Raw genomic sequence first — 22,697 nt, 5'->3', positions numbered from 1 at the left:
GTTTTCAAAAGATCACTCTGGTGACTGTGCTATCTTCATAGCACCTAGCATAGATGGGGGAGTAAAGGAAGCAGGCAGATCAGTTAGCAGGCAGTTGAAGTGTTTAATTCAGAGGAAAACTAATGGGAACTGGTTCAGACTAGAAGGTCAAATGGGTCACATACAAGGAGTGATACTGAGGTTGTGTTTTGGAAAGAGGTGACAGGTGAAAGGACTGGTTGCAAAGAATGAGATAACAAGAAGAAGCAACAAGAACGATTCTTGGGATTTTCAACATTCTAGGTGAGTAAATAGATGTATACCGGTATATCTATATGTGTGTATATACGTATATGTAAGTATATGTGTATATGTATATGTAATTTTTAAAAAAATATTCTTTCTTCTTCTAAGAACCGCTTGTGGTCTCAGTTATTTTTCAAGTAGTGTTGCCAGATATTGGTGATTACATTGTTCAAGTTAAAAATAAAAAATAAGGAAAGAGATTAACATCTTAAGCACTTATGTGACAGGCAGTGTGCTAAGTCCATTACAAATTTTATCTCAGTTGAACTTTATGCCTCAACTTTATGAAGTAATAGTTTCTACTACTTAATAGACGAGGATATTTTACTCTGGAGGGAAAAGAAACTTACACACTTCAAACATGTATTCAACCAACATTTTTAAAGAAACTTCTGTGTGCATTTTATTCATAGTTGAAGGCCAGCATGGATAAATAACAGTATTCCCATTACTATGACCATTTACTAGGGGAAAAAAAAGGTCTTAAATCCTACTCATAGTGTGGTATATTTTCTGGGTGCAAAACTAGTTAAAATGAAAGACCTTGCCTTTCATGTACTAATTTAAACCAGACATAACAGTAGTGCTCAAAAATACTATCAAGCATATGCTGTTCCAGGGTGTCAGTCAAAATATGTATATTATATACAAGTAATGTTGCAGTGGTTTTAGATGGCGGAGTGTTTCAGCTTTTTATCCCTCTTCATGCTAACTTCAACTTCTACTATCTTTTTAGTTTTTCTTGGAACGAAGCAGAGTTGGGCTTCCAGCTGCTCTAACAATCCTCTTTACTTCTTGGATTCATCACTTCTTTCTTTTGTAGGAGTCTACATTCCTCTCTTCTATGGAATAGATCCAATCCACAGACTCCAGTGCAGCTTTCTTAGTTCTCCTTGGTTAGTTTTCTAATTTTTTTCCAACTCAAGCTCAATTCTGGTTATTCCTAGCAGGGTTGTCCCATCAAATTTATCTTCTGGCTTTCACATAAGACTTTATTTATTTATTTATTTTTTGCTTCTATGACTTGCATTCATGATACGCAAGTATGAAAATAAGGAACGAGATTATTTTTAGTGGGAAGAAGTATATATTCAAACGATTCTTGGCTATTCAGGGAAGTCACCTATAGAATCATGCTATGAATCAATTTATCCTTTACTCCAACTTCTCTCTAAATGGAAAAGGCAACCTAAAGATATACGGAAACACATCAGAAATCCATGCCAGCCAAGTGTAAAAATATAGACTAATAGGAATGATAAGCAATACCATTTTGGTTCAGAATAATGTGTTGCTATCAAGAGAAGAAATGTACTTTCTTGTAACCCAGGAGATTGCCAAAATTTTTGGAGTGTGTAGCCTCCCAAGGAAATGTCTTTAGGCATGGAGTGAAGTTCTAATATGCTTGCTAAATATTAGGTCACACCACCTTATTCACACCTTCCTCTTCCACTTGCCAGGTTTTATTCATCTTTTAATTTTTCTTACTACCTGAATTAAAGCTCACTGCTACTTCTACTCTTTAGTCAGACTCTGGACATTTATTTATTGTATTAGTTTTTGTACTGGTTGCTGAACATATCTAAAACACAATTCCTCTTCTTTCATCCCCCAAATCCTGCTCTTCTTCCCACATCTCTCAAGAGAGGGTCAAAGAGCTGTCAGACGTGGCCTCCGTGGCCTATACAGGCCAACTAGCCTATATAAAGATACAACTACCAATTCAACACTTTGGACTTAATCCTCTATTCAGGACTCTGGTATTCACTTTCTCTTCATTCCTCACAACTGCTCTCTATCAAATCAAATCTTCGCCACTTTTCTCAATTCCTTTGGCCCCTTACTCCTTACAAATGGCTCCACTTCCTACTTTATTTTTTACTATTATCTGTGTAACTGTAACTCCAATTTCCTACCTCTAGACCAGACCTTACAGCTGAGCTTCAGGCCAACAGGACTCTGATCATATCCCCTAAATTTTCTAGCTATCACAAACTCAGTTCAAAACATAACTCCTCATTCTACATCTCTCATCTCTGTTCAGCCTTGTTAAATCTCATCTCTTGCTGAGATTATTTGAACTCTTTAGGATTGTTCTCCTTTCTTCCACTCTACATCTGAGTAACCATTTGTACTTCTGTTAGAGTATTTTTTTCCAAGGCACAAATTTAATGACAGAAAATTACTTTGTCTAAATTCATTTTTCTTAAAAACACTACATCCAAATTAAAATTGTTATATATTAAATTAAATTTGAGATAAAGGATCTTTAGATTTATCAAAGATGTACTTATTGTGTTCAAAAGTAGATCGGGGGGCTTCCTGGTGGCACAGTGGTTGAGAGTCCGCCTGCCGATGCAGGGCACGCGGGTTCGTGCCCCAGTCTGGGAAGATCCCACATGTCGCGGAGCGGCTGGGCCTGTGAGCCATGGCCGCTGAGCCTGCGCGTCCGGAGCATGTGCTCCGCAACGGGAGAGGCCACAACAGTGAGAGGCCCGCGTACCGAAAAAAAAAAAAAAAAAAGTAGATCAGAAAAAACAACCAAGCGTGCAAGGCAATAAAACTAGAACCAATAATAGGATAGCTCCCAAACAACTATCGAGTAGGAAATTGCTTTTTTTCCAAATGACTCTACGTTTTAAAGGTGACTTTAAAATATAAAATTTCAAGGTAGAAATTAAGAAGAACATGAGCAATACATTTCAAAAACTTGTGAGATATAGTTAAATAGTACTCAGAGGAAAATGTTTATTCTTACGTGAGCTTACTAATCCACTGTAAGAACTGAAAATAAGTAAACTCCATATTCCCCATAAGAGGGTAGAAAAATAAATAAATAAATCCAAGGAAATTAGAAGAAAATATTTTGTTGATTAAAGCACTACCTAATGAAAGGGGGAAAAAGCTGATTTTTTTTAAAAGATCATTATAATAGGAAAAATATGTAATATCAACATGGGGGAAAGAGAGAAAACATAAATAAATGATGGTAGGAATAAGAAAAGGAAAAACTACAGATGTGGATTAATTTAAATGATAAAATAAATTACAGGGCTTCCCTGGTGGCGCAGTGGCTGAGGCTCCGCCTGCCAATGCAGGGGACACGGGTTCGTGCCCTGGTCCGGGAGGATCCCACATGCCACGGAGCGGCTGGGCCCATGAGCCGTGGCCGCTGGGCCTGCGCGTCCGGAGCCTGTGCTCTGCGACGGGAGAGGCCGCAACGGGAGAGGCCACAACAGCGAGAGGCCCGCGTACCGCAAAAAAAAAAGAAAAGAAAAAAATAAATAAATTACAAATGTAGATAAAAGGATAATTTCCAAGAGCATGTAAATCACTAAAAATCAACTCATGTAGAGTTATAACATCTGAATAGATGGAAATGAAATAACTCCCTACACCCACAAAGAAATCAGCCCAGATCCTTTACTAGCGTTCAGACCATTCTTTTGATACTTAAACTTTCTGCACAAAGAAAGAAAAGTACTTCCAAATTCATTCTCTTAGCTAGTAAAACCATGATATCCAATTCTATCAATACTATATAACAACAACAAAAAAAGTGCACCAATCCTATTTATAAAAATAGTTGCAAAGTCTTAAAAACATCAGCAAATCAAATCCAAAACTATATCACAAGAGTCATTCACTGTAACCAGGTAGAGTTTAACTCTTAACTATTTGGAAATGCATTAATGGAATTTATAAGATAAATAGATTAAGGAAAATATATTTAATCATACTGATAAATCATTTTATAAAGATAAAATTTAAGATCCAATTTGGAAAAATCTCTTTGTAAGAGAAGCTATATATATTTCTAATGAACTTGATAAAATGTTTCTGAAGTTGATCTGGAATAGTATATGAAAAAGAATAGTCAAAAACTTTAAAAACAAGAACATGATACCTATCATATATTTGTGAAGAAATTTACAACTTCCCAATCATTGTCATCTGAATTATTAAATTTGATTGATTTGAGATGCCGATAGCACAGGTACTGCTGCCCTCCCTGTTCAAGCCACCATTATCTTTTACGTAGATTATTGAAATAGTCACATTGCTGGTCTCACAGCTTCTACTTCTGCCCCCATTTTATTAATTCCCAATATGGCAGCCCAAGCGATCCAGTCAAATATAAGCCAGACAATATCACTTCTCTCTGCAAAACCCCATGATGACTTCTCATCGCATTCAGAGGAAGAACCCAAATCACTCATTTCCTATAGTCTAACTCACTCCACCCCCATCTCTGCAATCTCCCTGACTTCCAGCCCCACTTCTTTCTCCCACTCACTCCACTCCAGTCACACCAGCCTTCTTGCTCTTCCTCAAACATGGCAGTTCCACTCCCACCTCGCGCTCTTTACACTGGCTCCTCCCTCTGCCGGCAATGTCTTCCCCCCCCACATTTGCCTTCTTTGATTTTGACTCAAATCTCACCTTCCAGTGTGCTTTTTCTTGATGACCCTACTTAGCATTGCAAATGCCTTGCTATTGTTTATCCCTATTCCTCTTGTTACTTTATTCCACAGCACTTACCATTTTCTAATATAATCTACATTTAATATATTTACCTATGTATTTTGCTGATTTTCTGTTTTCCTCCAGTAGAATATAAACTTGATGAAGACAGAGTGCTCTACCTGGTGTCTAGAATAGTGCTTGGCATATGTAGGCATTTCTTGGATGAATGAATGAATGAATGAATGAATTGTGGGTGAGGTAACTGAGCCCAGAAGATTTATGTAACTTCACTGGTGTCAGCGAAACTATTAGTGCCTCAGTCTTCTGATTCCCTAATCCAATATATTTTTCCAGTATACTCTTTTACCACTATGATATTCATATATTGAATTAAATTTGAATTTGTTTGGTTGTCTGTTACCTTTAAATACTTCCCAATGAATAGGGCTTGTTTTCATTCACAAAAATCTCAGAATTTAAAGCATGGCTTGAATCTGTTGATTTCACAAATATTTTCTTTTTAGAATTTAACTGCTTTTTTAAAGAAAAACCAAAGCTATAACCTAACACAGATCCTAAAATGTTCAGATTAGTATGTTAAATAAAAGAGCATATTAGACAGAGTTGTACAAATATGCCAAATTATATTTTTATGAATGCAATGAGATGTTGATACATTATCCAGAAATGCCAACATTTATAGTAAATTCAGGGGATGTCATCTTTAAATTTTTGTGGACATTATCCAACATTCTGACCTTCACATCAAGCTGCAAGACCTAATCCATCCTCATACATTTTTGCTTCAGAATGTTAGTGTTTGTCAGAGAACTAGGAAGAGAGAAAATAGACATGAGATTACTTTTCTGCCTGAACGGTATATTGTACATTAAGAGAAAACCTACAGAGATAGGAAATAATATATATTATATATATATATATATATATATATTAAATAATATATATATTTTAAAGTATCAAAAATATACCAGGGAGTTTTGTTTTAACCCGAAATCTTCCTCTGTCTTGTAAGTCATATTTATGGTGCTCTGTTACTGTCTGGTTAAAAGGTTGATTATTTTCCCAAGCCTCTTTTAAATGTCTCAATCATTCTCAAGGTAAGTAATGTGAATGTTGATGAAGGGGCGGCTCTGTCACATTTGTTACCCAGCTTGAGCTGTTTAGAGGGGAACAATATTAGACATACTAGTATAAACCTGTAAGGAGTTATTTTCTCTATTTCTAAATGAGGACTAACTTAACTGATGGTAAGCCTCCTAGGGAAGCTGGGGCAATTCGTTTTCATACAAATGAAGTGGAATGATTTTGAATTTTAAAAAGCGCGAGTGCTCAGGGTTAGAACTGCCACTTGGGGTTTTGTTTGCCCTACTTTCAGCCATGTCTGATTTGTGTTTATATTTGATAGGCCAGGGAAATGCAGGTGGCTTTTAAAAACTCTGCAAATTTAAGCAGTATTCAAAGCTTAGAAAAGGATGGCAATTGCAAAATTTGCCATGTCCTCTCTGAAAACTGATCAAACAATAATGTGACAAAAGGCACTCCTAAGTATCATTTTCTGAAAAAGTTGTAATTGAACATGTGCTCAAGAGGAATTCCATTCCAGATCATGTGGCATTTAATCCTTTAGATTCAATGAGGAGGTGAAACTATTTCTTGATTTTTTTTTTTCTTATTCCAGTGCAGCAATATTATCTCACAAGGCAAATCTAATAACTCAGAATGCTTTGGGAGCAGAAATATTTGACCGAGGACAGATATCTGCCTGAGGGATGCACAAAATACTCTTTCTCTTTAAAAACAATAAAAAAGAAAGGAGAGAGAAGGAGGAGGAGAGGGAGAGGAAGTGGGAGTCTACGAACATTTAAATGCAAACTCGAAATTCTGCTGAAGAGCCTCACAAAAGGATAATTAATTCACAACAAAGAGAAAGACAAAACACTTTGATCTCCGGACTTATCTAGAATTGTCCCGTTCGGAAGCAAGGGCTGTCACAGAGCCTTCTGCACGGTGGCAGGTCACTTTCTGGGTGACCATGGAAGCTGGGATGCCCTTCAACATGCAGTGTTGTCTCGTTCAGACTAATAACTGGACTCCATCTAGTGGTCATAATAACAAAACGGGATCTAGCTGCTTCCAGAAAGAGACTTTACACCAAAGCAAATCAGTCCTCATCTTGAGATTTGACTTGCTGCTGTTGTCCGAGGGGGCTGTCATGACCGAATAAAACAACGGCAACACACAAAGCACAAAGCCTTAGGCCTCTGTGTCAGACATTCTGCTACCCTCCTTTTGCAGGTAGGAGACCGTGTGGCTGAGGCCCTGTTGGCCGTGCAGCGCTTTTCCTCCCTCTGATGGTTTGTGTGACGTATTTTATTATTATGTGAAACATGGGAGGTTGGTGGGCACAGTACTGGGTGAAGCATCAGGAGCATCATTTCTGCTATGTGACTTCAGGCAGATCCTGGGGCTAAACCTCTGTGGGACAGATTCTGCAAGTCTAGGGTGACAGCGTGAGATGCACAGCTTTTCTCCACTCGTCTGTTTAGTACCAGCCAGATCCTCTGCTGAGTACTCTGTGGGACTCAAAAATTTTAAAGTTCGAGAAAGAAATAAGTGTTTAAAGTAAATATTGAAATATATTCTAGAAGGTACTAAATTCCATAGCAGAATGCCACAAGAGAGTTCCATGTAGATGTCTGAGGGTTAGATAATTACTCATAGGTGTAGGAATGAGGAGGTGCCATAGAATATTAAACTGTACCTGTGTCTGTGACTGTCCTTGGCTATATCCTTGTCCATATCTGTTCTCTGTGTGTGTATACATATGTAAATATATACACATATAAATATATACACACATACCTCACAGTCGATTTTTTTTTTTTTTTTTTTTTTTTTGCGGTACACGGGCCTCTCACTGTTGTGGCCTCTCCCGTTGCGGAGCACAGGCTCCGGACGCGCAGGCTCAGCGGCCATGGCTCACGGGCCCAGCCGCTCCGCGGCGTGTGGGATCTTCCCGGACCGGGGCACGAACCCGCATCCCCTGCATCGGCAGGCGGACTCTCAACCACTGCGCCACCAGGGAAGCCCTTACAGTCGATTTTAAAAATTCACAATCAGCCAAAGACAGATGACCACTCAGGGAAAACATTTGGAACATGAACAACATAAAAATTTTACATCATTCGTGTATGAAGAATTTTTACCAATGAATAGCAATAAAAAAAAAAAAACCTCCTTAGAGAAAAGAGGAGCAAAGTACATAAACAGGTCATTCTCAGAAGAGAACTACAGACAGTCAAAAATCCATTAAAAATGCATTTAAGCTTACCAAGCAAATAGATAAATTAAATCAACTTTTAAGTAGTGAAATTAGTTTTAATTACTATTTAATTATGCAGTTAACTAAAATTAACTGTTAATAACAATCTTTTATTATCTTTTATTATAAGACTTTGTGCTTTCAATCAAGATGGAAAAGATTCCACTTTTAGTATATCTAAAAGAAACAACTGGATGGACAGCTACACAGAAATGTATTTCTAATAACCTTCGTTGTAGCATTTTGTATAATAGCAAAGGAAATAGAAAAGAACCAGCAACAAGCAACCAACCCTAAATATTTCGCTATTTAGGAATGGTTAAATAATTGGGTTAGAGCCACATATTAAACTGTTATACTATAATGAAAATTTTTATAGATCTACATTTATAGCATAAAATATTTATAATACATTAAGGACATCTAGCTTACAAAAGAATATATGTATGTCACAATTTTATTAAAATAGTGAATTGTCTATGCACATGAATTACCATGGAAAAATATCCAGCAAGATATAAATTAAAACACTACAAGTAGTTGTCGTTTGGTGGTGAAATTACAGACAATTTTCACTTTCTTTTTATACCTTTCTCTGTTGTTTGTATTTCTCACAAGTATGATAAATTACTTCTATTATCAGATAGATTAAGCAACTTTTATTGAAGATGGGAATAAAGCCTGAGCAACTGGGGCAGATTTCCACAAAAATCTCTAACTACGCCTTCCACAGTGTTTCCTAATCTCAATGTATAATTTCCTGTTTCAGTTTATTGCACTACAGAGCTAAATAAAGGAACTAACAAGAGAGATGTATCTTTCACAGACCATAAAAGTTCCATTTCACTGGTAAAAAAATTCTCTCTTCTCATATCCCTTAGGCATGATATTAAGGCTCCATATGGGAGGAGGTAAAAAGGAAACTTGCAAACACAGAAAGACGGTCTCTGCAGGAGGCAGGGTAACAAAGAGCTTGCATGGTCAGGACACATCCCTTCCGCCCGCAGTCATCACCCCACGCGGTGGTGTGTGTGCTGTGGTCAGAATCAGGTGTCAGAGCTGAAGAAATGGCCAGTGAGAGATGAGCGTAGACAAGGGGGTGGTGGGGATGACTGAGGATACAGGCCTTTCCTGGGCTCACTGGTGACCACAGTGGTGACCATCCTGTCTCTATACTTATGGGCCAGGTCCGGATTGTCTCCCACCTAAGCTTCTCTGAGGACAGGCTTCCTCTTTAGTCCTTAATATTGCTGTCAAACTTACTCCATCGGCTGCTACAATGAGCCCAACAGCACTTGTGTTTAAATCCTGGCATTACCATTTAATATCTCTGTGATGCTTGGACAAGTAACTGAACTCTCCAAAATTTTAGTTTTCTCATCTGGAGAGCAGGGGTAATACCACTGCATCTAATTCTTGTGATGGGTTAGGTGGCGATAGCTGCAAGAACTATGATTGCACATAGTCAGTGTTCCAGAAATGAAAATTAAGCCATTCACTGTGTATTAAAACAAAACAAATATTAACCTCCATTAGACATAAGGTGGGCAACCATATAATTTATGAGAGTAAAAGGAGGTGCTTAATTAAGCCAACGCAAGATGCAATTTGGGAACTGACCTGGGCAAATTAAGATGGATGATCATTCTGGTTATAAGGTTCTTAATTTGATTCCCTCGAACTGTACAGCATTCACAATGGCTGGTGTTTTATTATCAGCACCGAATCTGCATGGTTTCCTTATGGGACCTGGGTTGGGAGGATCCGATGGTGCCCTGAGTCCACGTCTATGGTGCACGGATGCCGCATTCCTATCATTTGCTTGCACGTCAGTGTCCCCGTGATGTATTATGTGACTTTTCATCCCTGGTGCCTAGCATATTGTACATGCTCAATAAATGTTTATTGAATTTATGACCAGATGCCCTGGAACAATTAGTCTCAGATGCCAGGAAATGGCTTCTGCATTTTCTGGGTGGTTCTTGGCTGTAAGCCCAGCTTTCTAGCAGTTGGATAATTGTACTGTGATGGCCAGCCTGAGGCAGCAACAATCATCTCTACTGCCTGTCAGGTCAAGAATAGAGGTTGCTGACTGCTGCTCTCCATATGATGTGCTAGGAATTTTTGAGGGGGTAGGACACCACCTGGTCTTCTTGGCATCCTGGCATGTCCTTCTGCTTTGCCGGCTGAATCACCTGCCCACTGGACTGTGGGCACTTTGAGAGCAAGCACCAAGATAATCTTGTCTAAGCTTGTATTCCCAACTTTGACAGAGTGCCTGGCACAATGCTCACTAAATAACTGGGGAATAGATAAATAAATATGGTAATAATGAAATAATTACAAAGTAAGAGAATCAAAAACTAAAAGGTGGAAAGAGTACCGTAACTTGCCGTATACATTTAGAAAATATTATCTTTGAGTCTCACTTTTACTATTTATAGAATTGGAGTAATCGTATCTCATAGAATGGCATTCTCTTTGTCAGTTGTCATAAATTGGAAACACTATTAATAGAGCAAGTCTGTCAGTCATAATGGCTATGCTGTTAGCTTTGCATTCAGATTCAATCAGAGTTCAAATGGAATCTATCTACCTTTTCTTAACTGTAAGGTCTTTAACATTTACTTACCTTTTCCAAGTCTTGGGTTCTGCTGTTGTAAAGATTAAACTAGATGTTACGAAAAGAAATTAGTATTGTCCATTGCTTAAAAAATGAAAGATACTATGAATATTATTATTCATACTGAGGATCTTAGAATTTTATGACTTTTGTTTCTATCATCTACGTAACACCTGTAAAATAAAAGAGTATTCTTAGCATTCTTATTCACACTTAGAAAGTCAGGAAGATTTATTAGGTTTAGATTATTGGGAATTGAGAATGAATTGATAGATACAATGCATAGAAACCCATAATAACTACAAGTTATATTGTATTTTAGGGTGCACAAAGTATTCCACAATAAAAAGATTCACAACGCTGGAATAAACTATGGGCTGTTGATAGGTTTCCATGAATTACTGTGGATTGCAGTTATTCTTCTCCATATTATTTGGGAATTCCCATGAACACTAAAAGCCACGTGTAACTCATTTACCTGGCTGATTTAAGTGGCGTCTGTTAGTTTCCGAACGTTTCCACTCTCTCTTTCCTAGCCAGAAAATCAGAATGCAGGTGCATCAGAGAGACGGGAGAGAGTTTAATGTAGATTTGTTGAGTGGGGGAGAGTAGTTGGAAAAACACTTTTTGTAACTGTATGTGTGTGGGTGTGTATGTGTGCATAAACACACTCTGTCTACACACCACAAAAGAGAAAGAATAATGGCAGGGGAAGAGCTCTTCCTGCATGAAATGAGAGAGACTATGATAAAGAGAAGCATAACAGATTTGTTCTGAGCCATGGAAGAATTTCATAGCAAGTTCTTTCCTCTCCAGTCTTTCTAAAACTCTCATTTAAATCTATTCAGCTTTGTAAGTAAATAAGTATACTAATTTATGGATTTCTCAATCAGAATTTATGAACACTTCTCAACCTTAACACTTTATCTATCCACGTTATTATATTATCATCTTGATTACCTATCATTGCTCAGCTTCCACTTCAAAAATCTGACTTCAGTTATGAACTTTTTCTCTAAACTGACTTGTAAGCAAGAATGAAAAAATTCAGTGCTCATCTTCATTTATCCATTCATCTCTGTAGATGGGATGCTGAGGAAAAAATCCTAGAGCTACCCACACATTTTGAAAACATAACTAAGATATATTTTACACACATGATCCCATTCTTAGTCCAGAAACATTAACACTTGCAGTCAGTTGACACAGCCTTGTGTACCCTGGAAAGTTAAAAACAATTTTTAAAAAGGGTTTTAGAGGGACATAAGTCCTTCAGAAAACAGAAAGCAAGTATATTCTCTCTGGGTTATAGAGACTGAAGATTTCCCCTCTGGGCAAAGACCCAACATCACACGGAAAAGAAACTGGCAAGTCTGAAACTGACTGCTTTTGTCTAGTTTATACCCACAACTTTCTATTTTAGCCTGGAAAATGGCTACCTTTAGGACATAATTATTTTTAAATATTTATTACTTATTTTAATAGCAATCAATCTGTCTCAAAGGAAGGAGGACAGACAAGAAATTTGGAGAACCATTTCACCTTTTTATAAGATGTAACTATATAATTTTAACAATACTGTGATTTTTTTGTGGGGAGTAGTGTAAGGCCAGAAAGAGTAGCACAGCTGGGTTTGGTAATTAACATCTGTATCATAAATAGCAGGTGAGTGAAAACTGGATCCAGTGCCAGGAGAAATGACCTGAGGCAGATTTTAGGTTAGAGGGTGATTAACATAGAATCTTAAATAAGTACGGGTTATAAACTACACATTGTAATAGTTTTTTTTTTTTTTTAATGTTAGTTAGCCAGGGGGGCCCTGCATCTTTTACCACGTTTCAGAGCCTGCATATTGGCCGAGGATCTCTGTCTTTGATAGTGCACCTTGTCCAAATGAGAGACATAAAACAGATAACATTTTTCTGAAGAGTCAAAGTGAAACTACTTCCTGTTTATCCCTTAGATTAGCGCTATCCAAGAGAACTTTCTGTGATGATGAAAATGTTCTATATCTGTGCTGTTCAATAAAGTAGCCACTAGTCACATATGACTAGTGGGCACTTGAAATGTGGTTTGTTGGATTGAGGAACTGAATTTTTAATTTTATTCAGTTTTAATTAACTTGAAGTTAAACAGCCCCGTATGGCTAGTGACTACCGTATTTGTGCAGCCTTAGATTCAAGCTCTCCTAACTCTTTGGTCCACTGAGGGAATTTTTCTGAATGGTTTAGTATCAGATGCTAGACCTTTAAAACCTGGGCCAAAACTAAAATTTAAGTTTCCTATCATTCAAACTACTGAAGAGCCTCTTATTTAGGGTCCCTCCACTTTCGGCCACTACTATTTATATGGATTAATGAATACATTACTACTTAAGACTGCTTGTCATTGGTCATGTAACACGTTTCAAATTCCCAGTGGTTCAAAACAGACATTTTTATTTTCTTTTTTTGAGTAAGAGGCTTTATAAGCAAAATAATTATTTTTCATCAGTCATAAATGTCTAGGACTTGATGCTGTCATTTTCCCAGAAATACAATAACTGTAAAACAAAATCCTTTCAATCAGTAAATATTGAATGTGTAGATTCAATCATTCCATTTTGCACTTATTTGTTTCTGTGTATCCTAATTCAGGTTTGTAGACCATCATCTATATGTGCCTGGTAACAATTCTTGGGGCTATTGAACCTTCTCACAAATTCAGATTTTATTCCAGAAAGCTGCAAGTGGCCTAAGAAAGAATAATAACACAGTCCAATATTCTTTAAGCTTTTTAAAAATATAAATAAAATACAGCATTTTAATTTAAATCAATATACTCATGTTTGGGTGATTTCTCCCTTGTTCTCAAACCATGGGGTCATTTTCTTCCATGTCTAATAGGTAGTTCAAAGCAGAATGTAGTAGAGGAGTCTGCCTTCTGCAAGACGGAAATATCTCATCTCAATGATGAGTTCTAGACCTTAATTCTGTAACTAGTTGGAGTGGGATAGAATTTAAAACAACTCCTAAACATAATAGTTTGCATCTGCTAATCCCAAACTTCTAATATAGAATGGATAAACAACAAAGTCCTACTGCGTAGCCCAAGGAACTATACTCCATATCCTGGGGTAAGCCATAATGGAAAAGAATATAAAAAAGAATGTATATGTATGTATAACTGAATCACTTTGCTGTACAGCAGAAATTGACACAACATTGTAAATCAACTATACTTTAATAAAAACAAAAACAAAAAATCAAACCGACAAACAAAAAGCAACTCCTATACGACTCTGCTAGCAGAATGGGAACTACTGATGACTTTAGCAACTTCAAAGTGCTCTCGGCCCAATCTATGAAATCTTAAACTTCGTAATATTTGTTGTTGTCCCTTGGAAGTGTTACAAAGTGAGCTTCAGATCAAAGGAAGTAGAAAGCACAGCTCCCAAGGGCTCAGTTATCTCCTGATGCATGTTCACTTGCCAGGCAGGCTAGCCACCTCTGCATTGTAAACTCCTCCAAACACTACCAACAGCTCCAAGTTTCCCAACTCATGTTATTGACACCAGAGTGTGGGCTCCAGTTTCCATATAGCGTTTGTCTATGTGACTGTTTCGACTGCCAAAATTTTGATATTGTGTCATTAATTTCTCCCATTTCTAACAAATAAGATGACTTAATGAAATTACATCGGCTGGACCCAATTTTAAAAGTCCATGCACGTTCATATGTATGTATGTCAGTGTTTATAGTGATGGAAAATCTCCAGAAAGCAGAGCTGAAGTCCTATAAACACCAAAATGTTTCTCTTAAGTAAGTCCATTTTGGAAAAAGCTCTGTCACATGGTTCTTGCACATAACTGCCTCACCTCTGAACTGCTGCATTCACATCTGCTGAGCCCCCATGAGGTGGGGCTTGGTTTTGACTGGAACCTGATGGCAGTTTGCCTGTGTTTTGAGCCTGAAAATGCAGTTGGCTACCATTTTGAGTCAAGGGGTTGGAATATAACCATACCTCCCTCCCTGCTTCAGCGACACTGCAGTGGAGCTAGCATCTGTGTGTGTGTGTGTGTGTGTGTGTGTGTGTGTGTGTGTGTGAGAGAGAGAGAGAGAGAGAGAGAGAGAGAGAGAGCAAAAGATACTGGGCAAGGGCTGGGATGAAGGGAATGGGGGGGGAAGGAAAAACACCTGCTATTCTCCAGTTCAACTTTCTGTGGGACTGGATTTCTTATTGCCCTCACAGCAGTGTTTCAATGCCCCAGATGGAAATGAGGACAAAATGAAAACAAAGTTGTCACAAACTAAAATCGACACCCTTAAGGGTGGGGGGAGGAGTATGCTTCATATTCTCACCTTGTGAATTATCAGCAGCCTCCAATTGTCTCACAGGATAGACGTCTCTCTCCCTACAAGGCTAGAGCTCAAATACCCAGACAACCTTGGCCTTGAGGCAAATCAAAGATGGGTTTTCTTTTCACATCCTCTGATGGGCCTGGAAAAAATCGGCATAGGGGCTTCCCTGGTGGCGCAGTGGTTGAGAGTCCACCTGCTGATGTAGGGGACACGGGTTCGTGCCCCTGTCCGGGAGGATCCCACATGCCGCAGAGCGGCTGGGCCCGTGAGCCATGGCTGCTGAGCCTGCGCGTCTGGAGCCTGTGCTCCGCAACGGGAGAGGCCACAACCGTGAGAGGCCCGCGTACCGCAAAATCGGCATAATAAACAGGGTAGGGGAATTCTTTGTCTTTCTTTATTTTTTGGCTGCCTTGGGTCTTTGTTGCTGCACATGGCTTTCTCTAGTTGCGGCGTCTACTCTTCATTGCGGTGCGCGGGCTTTTCATCGCGGTGACTTCTCTTGCTGCGGATCATGGGCTCTAGGCGTGCAGGCTTCAGTAGTTGCAGCACGCGGGCTCAGTAGTTGTGGTGCACAGACTTAGTTGCTCCGCGGAATGTGCGATCTTCCCGGACCAGGGCTCGAACCCGTGTCCCCTGCATTGGCAGGCGGATTCTTAACTACTGCACCGCCAGGGAAGTCCCCAGGGGGATTCTTAAAAAACAAATCCTAACAGCTACCTGAAATGATTGCTGTATATTGTGTTTGCTCCTTTTAGGTTGATGACAAACGTTCATTATAATTGAAAAAGTGATAGAAGACAGTTTGGATCACAAGGTATGTTAGAAGAGGCACTTTACCCCCCCCCCATTCCTAACTTTTCCATAAATGGGGCTTTACTTCTACCCCACTTGGCAAGAGGGAACATAGCAGAAGACACGTCCTGGGGAGGAGTGGCTTCCCCAGGGGAAGAGGAGTAACGATCCTAGTGGTGACAGAGTCAGAACCGGCCATTCGCCAATTGGTCCCTATTTCTCAGTGGGGACATGTTAAGATTAAAGATTCCAGTCACTTGTGCTCTTGTTCTCTTGGGCTCTCTGAGCTGAATGGGATGTAAGGAAGTGCCTCACTTCCCACGTGACCGTGTTATGGGAATTGGAGAAGGAGGCTCTGAGTAACACCCCACCTCCCTCTTGTGTCCCACACAGGAAGTGACGGGTCCTTTGTCCTCTCTGTGAGGGAACAGTGTGGGAGCACCCTTTTTAGTTCCTGTCTCCATCTTTTCTTTGTAAAGGGAGCAACTGATCTGATTGATGTTGTGAAGAAATGGAGACTGAAAGTACACAGTTCAGTCCCTCTCTGACTTTCCCGTTTTCAGAATTATCTGTTTGAAATACACATTTTTCCATGTTCCAGGATCTCAGCTCATGGGACAGTCTCTACACCACTTGGAGCTGGGCAGAGAAGTTCAGCTCCAGGGGAAAGGCCTCAGATCCAAACACTAGTCAAGCAAAACTTATTTTTTGCTCCCTATCCAATCCCCTTTTTTCCCCCCAATTTTTCAGAACTCCAAGGGAATACATATTCTGATGGCTTTTTTAAAGTAGAGGCGTCTGAAGCAAAGTGGAAAAGAAAAGGACAGGGTGAGTCAACCACTGCTTGAATCTCAGCTCTGAAGCTACCATGGTTCTGACTTCAGTTAAACCAGTGATTCCCCTTGATCAGTAAAATGAGGATAATCCCTGCGATCCTACATCTCAGGGTCAAATGAAGACTCATTCATGGAAATGTATAAAATGCATTTAATAAATCAAAAAACTAACATTCTAGGACATTTACTTTGTGCTGTCAACATTTCTAAGTGTTGCATGTGTAATAACTCAAGTAATCCTCACAACTCTGTGAGGTAGGTTCTGTGTTTTGTTCTTGTTTTACACATGAGGACATGAAGCACAGAGAGGGTTAATAACTTGTCCCAGGTCACACAGCTAATAAGAGACAGAGTTGGGATTCTAATGCAAATAGTCTGGCTCCAAGCCTGAGCCCCTAACTCCCATGCTATCCTCTCTAATTAATGACAGATGAATCTAGTTTAAAAAAATTATTTTCCTATTAAAATGAGAGAATGAGTGCTTTAAGTTAAATACAGGCATGAAGGGTAGAGGCGTCTCAAAAGCACCATCATATGATAGAAGTGCAGTAGAATCTCTGATCACCTAAGTTGAGGGCAGGTTGACCCCCTTTCCTAGTCCTTTCTCACCTGCTTTCCACTCTCCCTTTCATCAGTACTTTGGCTGTTTCTTCCTAAGACATGATCAGGACAAAAATTCTTGGAAGTTGTGATTTAGTAAGAATGTCTGGATCATAGAATCTGGTACACTTGAGAAGGAGGGGATTTTAAAGACCACTGAAGAGAAAATTAAGGCCACCAGGTGGTGAAGGAACATAAAGCACACAAGCCCAGAGCTTAGCAATGCCAGGGCCAGAATCCAGGGTTACACCAAATACAGCTTAAAAAAATGAATATTATAACCCAATTTAAGTGTGAAAACTCATACCATGAGAAGATCCTTTTTTTGTGAACATAAGTGCATGAAGAGAAGACCTGTGGATCCTTAAATTTTGTGCTGTGGATCTAAATGTATAACCCTGTGGCATTGTGGTTTTGCCCACTGTGATAATGTTTTAGCATTACTTGTTGATATTCATTTGATAATAGTTACATATACCTAATTTCCAGTTCTGAGACTGTGGACAACTTAGACATTGATGTTCTATATCATCAAGCACATCTCTGCTAACTAAGATAGGGTTTGTTTTTTTGTTGTTGTTTGTTTGTTTGTTTTTGCAGGGACAATATCATATTTATTTTTACATCCTCTAAACATCTGGCATAGGACCTTCTTCGCACTGAATAGATGCTTACTAGGTGTTTTCTGTTTTATTTTTTCAGTTATATCTATATGCATATAAATGAATAAGCAATATTGCCAAATATGTATAACATTTTACAATGTTCAAAGACCTCTCCCACCCATTAGCTTGTTTGATTCCTGCAACATTACAAAGGTAACTGGTTTTGTGACTTGGCAGCAAGCAAGCCAAAAGTAACTTTATTCCAACTCACCACTGTCCCTTTAAACCTAACGCTGTAGAATCAGTCTTCTCTGTCGCTGGATAAAATCCCAGAGTTCTCGTAGCTTTTCCCACCACTTCAAGATTTTGAAAGCCCCAGTCCAGTCTAATATTAAAGTTTCAGACCCTCATTCAATATCTAATTTCTCCCCTCCCCGAGCTTGGGTTAGTGCCAGGCTCAAAAACCTACATCGGGGAGTTGTAGGAGCGTGGACAATTCAGCTCTGGTTTCGCTTTGCCTTCTTTGGCACTGACCGTTTCTGGCCTCTCCAAAGTCAGGTAAACGGAAGGAAAAAGAGATAAGAAGGCCAAGGAAAGGTCTCTCTTGTTAGGCACAGGAGTAATCTGGTGTTACGGCCCCTCCCTGGGTGTGGCAGTTGTCCACACGTGGACTTGAGTCTTTCTCTTCCGTGACCCCCTTTTTTAAAACTTTTTATTTTATATTGGGGTAGAGCCGATTAACAATGTTGTGATAGTTTCAGCTGCACAGCAAAGCAACTCAGCCCTACATGTACACGTATCCATTCTCCCTCAAACTCCCTTCCCATCCAGGCTGCCACCCAAGGGATTAGTCTCCAAAATTTAAAAACAGCTCATGCGGCTTAAGATAGGGTTTTGTACAAGCTGAACAGTCTTTAGGAATACAAACATCCCATATCTTTACGCTTCGCAGATACTGTGTTTTTTACAAATTGAAATTTTGGGCAACCGTATCAAGAAAGTCTGTCGGCACCATTTTCCCAAAAGCTTCTGTTTACTCTGTGTCTCTGTGTCACATTTTGGTGATTCTAACAATATTTCAAAGTTTTTCATTCTTATTATGTTTGTTATGGTGATCCGTGTTCAGTCAACTTTGATGTTACTACTGCAAAAAGATCACGACTCGATGAAGGCTCAGATGACAGTTAGCATTTTTTAGCAATAAAGTATTTTTTAATTAAGTTCTGTACATTTTTTTAGAAATAATACCAGCGCACACTTAATAGACTACAGTAGAATGTAAACATAACTTTTATATGTACTGGAACGCCAAAAAATTTGTATGACTCACTTTATTGCAGTATTTGCTTTATCGTGGTGCTCTGGAACTGACCCCATCTCTGAGGTGTGCCTGTACTAAGTGATTTATAGGATGATATGGATTTGTACTCAGAGTTCTTATTCTCAACCCTTACCTCCACCATATCTTCTGCTGATAGCTACAAAGTCTTATCCTAAGAGGAATTTCAAGGCAATTCCTCTGGCATGAGAACTGAGTCAATGAATTACAGCAGTGACCCTTTTGGAAGTCTTCATGAGTCACAGAACTGACCACCCTGATGGCATGATGACCTGGTTATTATTCCTCAAGGGCACATGTCACCCTGATAGTAACTGGCGGTGCCAGGATTCTAATGTAAAGTTTTTTTGACCTCAAAGACATTGCTCTCTCATGATGCTCTCTCCCTCATTCATGATGTTACGAAGGGTCCTAACACCAGTTTTCCTAGTAGTTTGTCAGATAACACTGAGCATACTCAACAACTCGATACAGTGTAGTCAAGATTCTTTTGGCTGCAACTTAGACATGGGTTCAAACCTGCTTATGTAAGAGTTAGCCCGTTACTGAGTTTGCAGGGATATCTCACGTCATCCAAGGACAGAAACTGCAGTTTCTGAGAGACAGGATCAGAAACAGGAATATCATCAGGAACAAGGCAGCTATTCTCCTTACTCTGTAAGGCTCAGTGTCCTACCTGCGCCAGATTCATTCTTCTCTCTCTGAATTGTCAGATGCCCATCTTTGTTAATGTCAAGGGACCCATGTCTGTTGGTGGGAGCCAGTTTTCAGAAGAGGGCATGATGAGTAGACAACCAAATAGGTGTAAACCACAGCATGTCTACATTTCCTTATTTGGAAAATGAGAAGACTGGATTAGATAATAATAATAATTGATAGTAACTAAATCTTTATTCTGCTTCAGGCGCTTGGCAACATAATTTATGTGTATAATCTCTTTAAACCTTGTAACAACCCTATAGGCAAGTTTATTTTAGATAAGTGAGGCATGGAGAGATTAAGGAACTTGTTCAACGTGATCTTCAGAGTGCCTGGTAGTTACAAAATGCTATGGTTTTTAATTAAACAACACAGTCTGAATAAATGTAACAGAGATAGATTAAATGAGTGAAAATAATATGAAAGTATATTTTGTTTCTTAACCTCAGGTCATTTTTCTTCTTAAAGAGAAAGGTATAGCCTAAACAAAAATGGTGAAATACATCACAATGATCAGATTAATTAAATTAGATGCTTATCATCCTAAAATGGACAGGACATGGTAACAATGACAGATGAAATAAAGTTATTGTCAAACAGCAGGCATCCAGAAAAAAATTTTCTAAGTGGAGTTTGTGGTTAAACAAGAAATGCCGAGAGAGAGAAAGAGAAAGAGAAGGAAAATATGAAACAATTCAAATTGAGTTTCTCAAGTTCGGAAGACATAAGAGTTTTCCCCTGATGGGTATATTTCAATATTGTCTCACAGTGTTAATTATGTTTCATGTTATGTTGTTTGTAGGTTATGATGCTCCATTCATGATACCATTTGAAAATGTTCAACTCTGTGCCCAAACTTTATTATCTCTTTTCAAATGCAGCACAGTTTTTCAACTTTTTCAAGTTTTGAAAATGTAGTCTTTCCCAATGATAAGTAGAAGAGAATGGGGAGGAGTTCAGTTAAGCAATTTTATTTCCAAACTGTATAGTGAAAAGCTCTCCATTACTGGAGGAAAGTGATACAAAGCCAGCAAAGCTCACACATCAGTAGTGAAGCGTCCTTCACAGTTTCACTGCAATACGCCCCTTTAGCAAATGTACTGAAGAACCAAATGTCATTTTGCACATAATAATTGTAGTAAAAAGAACCTTTTCTCACCATCTAAGTACGAAAATTATTACCATTGTAGATAGGAAGGCAACAGTCATTAAATAAATTAAAAGCATCTTTAAAGTTTTTCCATATACATATATAATATATATTTTCAAAATTGCCATCGACTGTACAAGCATTCAGTTCTCAACTAAAACATTTACAGAAACTACTGTAGAAAGCCGAAGGGAAAGCTTGGTTTTTAGGAAAAGGGGATCATTTAAGCACCTATAAACTACATTAAAATACAATTCTCAAGGGAAAAAAGATATACAGAGAAGTCAGACTTAACCAAGGTATCGTATTTAATCTCATATTTAATTTTACACATCAGGTGTGCAAAACTATTTTTTAACCCAGCCTTGATTCAACCAAATCAATATTCAGGCATTTCTTACTTGCTAGCACAGAGAAAAGTGAAGGACTAAAACTGAATAATGTAATTATATAAAAAAATTTTATAAGCCAGACTGATAATAGTATTATACACATATGATTGTCTATGAAAATAATAAATGGGCAAAAAGGGTTTTTTTTCTTTAGAAATGTTAAAGTAAAAAAATCTTAGCTTAATGAATAAATGATCATCAGGTAATATATAGCTAGGTGAGTGTCAAAATTGATCTGGAATATTGTAGTCCTGAGATCTGGGGAGTCCAATTTCCAGTTTAAATTCTACAACCCCAAATCCTGTAAATTGCATATTATTTACACAAGTTACAACAAAAACCTTTGAAAATACTATATTGACATCAGCAGTCCCTGAATTTGAATTCAAGAGGACAGTTACTGAAAAAAAATTCATTTTTAACTGTGTGTGTGTGTCTCATATGTAGGAATGGGGGTGGGAGGGTGGTTGGAAGAGAAAGAGGCATGATTTAGGAAATGGCATTATAAATATAATTTCCCTTCTCATTAATGCCACTTTAATATCAAGACATTTATAAAAAGTTTATATAGTAACTATATAGATACTAGTACCTAACAAATTGTGAAATAATCAATTTTCCAACTATTTCATGTAAATTTTTATTAATTAAAATATTAACTCATTTATTTCAACCCCTTCAACCCCTTGAAAAGTAATCTTCCTTTACTTTGGGGGACTAAACATTTTCCCATTTAAACTGTAATATTTGCTCAATACGGTAGAAAATGATGGTTACAAGGTCACCGAGAAATAACTACTGCTCAAACTCCTTCATTATGTTGTAATTTTGTCATATCAATTGTTCTTAAAGATAAAATACTATTTAGATAATTTTTTTTTGGCCATTGTAGGATTTAATCTGTAACAAGTGGGCATCAATTTAAATGAAGAAAGGTAACAGACAGACATCACGATAGAAAAAGGCTGAGAAGTACAACTGGACATTGCTAGAGGTTTTGGTTGATACATTTCTAGAAAAAACTAAATTAAGAATTTCATTTCAATCTACCAATGAAAGTAAAGTTTTCTTTATTGAAAGACACTATGACGAGGATAGGGCAGCCACACACTGCCTCACTTCTACTACATAATTTTGCTTTCAAATTTTTGACAAAATTTAGTAAAAAATAATTTAATCCCTTGTCTCATTTTGAGTCTTTAACTTTATGCTCCCAGAACAAAAAA

Source organism: Delphinapterus leucas, chromosome 5 (genome assembly GCF_059928025.1).
Source record: "Delphinapterus leucas isolate spDelLeu-1000000601 "Yukka" chromosome 5, BTC_Dleu_Yukka2, whole genome shotgun sequence".
Taxonomy (NCBI): Eukaryota; Metazoa; Chordata; class Mammalia; order Artiodactyla; family Monodontidae; genus Delphinapterus; species Delphinapterus leucas.
The sequence above is the reverse complement of the archived record's forward strand: the minus strand, read 5'-3'. Positions refer to the sequence as shown.